The sequence below is a fragment of the Orycteropus afer genome, unplaced genomic scaffold, assembly GCF_000298275.1.
Source record: "Orycteropus afer afer isolate SDZICR_OR568_19922 unplaced genomic scaffold, OryAfe1.0 scaffold00364, whole genome shotgun sequence".
Taxonomy (NCBI): Eukaryota; Metazoa; Chordata; class Mammalia; order Tubulidentata; family Orycteropodidae; genus Orycteropus; species Orycteropus afer.
Genome location: NW_006921951.1, coordinates 3,126,459 through 3,129,276, shown reverse-complemented (window position 1 = coordinate 3,129,276; position 2,818 = coordinate 3,126,459). Strand labels below are relative to the sequence as shown.

Sequence of the window (2,818 nt, the reverse complement as noted above, 5' to 3'; positions counted from 1 at the left end):
AAGCATTGTGAGGCTGGTAGAGGACTGGTTAGTGCTTTGGTCTGTTGTCACTATGAGTTGGAGCCAACTTGATGGCACCTGACAACTATAACATGATGCTGAACAGGTTTCAGTTGAGCTTCCAAACTAAGATGGACTAGGAAGAGAGGCCTGGCAATCTCCTTCTGAAAATCAGCCACTGACAATCTTATGGATCACAACGATTTAATCCACACAAGACCCCAAAGCGTTTTGTTCTAATGTGCATGGGATTATAACGAGTTGGGGGCTGATTGTGTGGCAGCTGACAAAAAGAATCCACTTAGACAGCCACCACTGAAAATCATAAGGTAGCTTTATTCTCCTAATCACCAGAAGAGAGAAGAAGGAGGAGAGTGAAAGGGCGGTCTCAGGCTGCTTGATGCCTGGCAAGCCCAAGAGAACAACAGGCTGGGCCACCTGTGACCTGAAACCAGTAATCCCATCTTCTGCTAAAACATGGCCTGGGGAATGTCAGGCACTCACCCATCTTATTAGCTGCCCCTTTCCCCAGGGGAAGGAAAACAGGTGTCCTTACTCCACACTCCCCTCTCATGGCAGGGAACAGCAAATCTCGCCCTTTTGAACAAGGCGATAAATATGAACAGGGACGATAAATGTTCCCCTAGCTTGAGCTATGCCAAGAACACAACTGAAAACCAGAAATAAATAAGAGACTTTGAGCCAAGACGAGGTCACAGTGACAATCTTGTTCTCTAAGCAAACTCTTTGTGCTCATAGCGTTTTATAGTCTGTGAGTGTCTACCCAGAAGCAGGTGTCATCACAGTCTCCTGACATAAATTTTTTTCTTAGTATCTGTTTACTATACATTTCCATGCAGCTCACTCTTAACTTTTCTTGTTTTTTGCAGTGAAATATTTTCTTGAAAACACAAGTGGACTGTTGTTGTGCAACATGACCCCAAATATATTGCTTTAAAATTCAGTTTATACTAATTTACACAATTTTCAAGTAGATGTCAACATACTGAACACTGATTTTGCAGCTACTACCAAGTTACAGTAGAGTCCCGGAATGGTACAAAAGCCTAAGGCACTTGGCTGCTAAACAGAAGTTTTGGAAATTCAAGTCAATCCAAAGAAAAGACCTGTGAATCTACAAAAAGTTTAGAACCAATTATGCTTTTATAACAGAGATGGGATATATTCCATACACATACAGAGTTTTTTATCACAAACCAAAACTATAGTTTTTCAGGTTGGTTTTCTTAAACTGGAATGAGCAGAGGTAGGACAAAAGTGGGAACTCAAGTTCAGAAATGAATTCTTTTGGAGTCTCAGAAGTCTGAATTTGAGCAGATTTTCTTGGGCTGATTGACTTTTTACATATATTCTATCTAATTCTTCAGAGACTGGCTTGATTTCAACTTGCCCTGGAGAAAGCAATTTGAATAAGGTCTATTCACTTCAGCAGCACATATATTAAAATTGGAATGATACAGAGAAGATTAGCATGGCCCCTGTGCAAGGATGACATGCAAATCCGTAAAGCATTCCTTTTTTTTGTTTTTTTAAAAAAAGATCTATTCTGAGTAGGATCCCACAAGTGAATATCCCTGAATGATCTGATCACATCTGAAATAAGAGTTGATTAGAAAGATTTGGATTGTATTTTATCATATCCTTGTTTTTCCATTAACTCACCATGCTATCTAAGCTATGGAGACTTCCTTTCTGTAATTCTGGCCTCTACTCCAGTTTGGCCTGATTCCTCGCTAGGCCAGCTGCTCAGTGAATACTTTCAACTTCCCTTCCCTGTGCTCCATGGTTTGATTCACTCTTTTTCAGATTCTAATCTTCTTCTTTCCTGGTTTACTATCTTGTTTGAGCACATCTTCACATCACTTTTTTAAAAATACTTGAGAAACAGCCTGCACTTGATAGGCTTTCTGAGTGCTTCAAGGTCTGAAAATCTTTTGTCTGACTTCTTTCTTAACTGACAGATTCACTAGCTACAGAGTTCTAGGATAAAAATTTTCCTCACATATTCTAAGGCAGTGGCCTAAATGTATATCTCACCTGTTCTCTCTCCTCTTCCAACTCCATTTAACTGTGAACTCTTGAGTGGAGCTCTGGAAATGAGCAGGGAGGCTAGTCATGGTCATGAGTGTTGTGGAATCCAACATGGAGAGAACCTAGACTGGACTTTGTCCTCCTCTAGGTCAGAGAGAGCCTGGGGTCTGAGAGAAGCACTCTGACTCAAGGGTCGGAGCTCTGGAGTTACTGGAGAGAGTTTGGCTCACAGGACCCATGGGAAAAAAGGAAAGACACGAGAGAGAGCGGTCCCCTGACTAGGGCTGCCAGATTTAGCAAATGTGTGTTAGTATGTGTGTGTATGTGTGACATTTAGTTAAATCTGAATTTCAGGTAAACAATTACTATTTTTTTAAACAATAAGTATATCCAATGTTTTATTTGGCATGTGAGTTTATCTTGTAGCCTGTAGTTGACACAACTGTTCTTGAGAGTATAGACTTGTCTTTCTGGCCCTCAAGGTAAGTTAAGAGGTGAGCTGAAGCCTGTGCATCTTTGAGGCTGGGAGAAAACTAAATTTTCTTGTTGAGGAAACAGGAAAGCAGAGAAGCCTGGACAGGGAACTGAGAATTTTCTGGCCAATACTTCTCTGCCCATAGTGGCACAGAACACTGAGCCTCTCACAACTGATGACATTGCTGTTGTTTAAGACCTGGGCCCTGGGGAATAATCCTGCAGATAGACAGACTGACAGCCCAGCCATAGAGGGGAGGGAGGAGCAGAGCACACAGGGCAGGCAGCTGCC

At 41.7% G+C, this 2,818-nt stretch overlaps 1 non-coding gene across 1 annotated transcript; it reads left to right on the top strand.

The window, feature by feature from the left end:
• Positions 1-1,435: 1,435 nt before the first annotated feature.
• LOC122151261 lies at positions 1,436-1,544 on the top strand. The gene has a single exon (XR_006164059.1). It is a non-coding gene; the product is annotated as a U6 spliceosomal RNA (small nuclear RNA).
• The last annotated feature ends 1,274 nt before the right edge of the window (positions 1,545-2,818 follow it).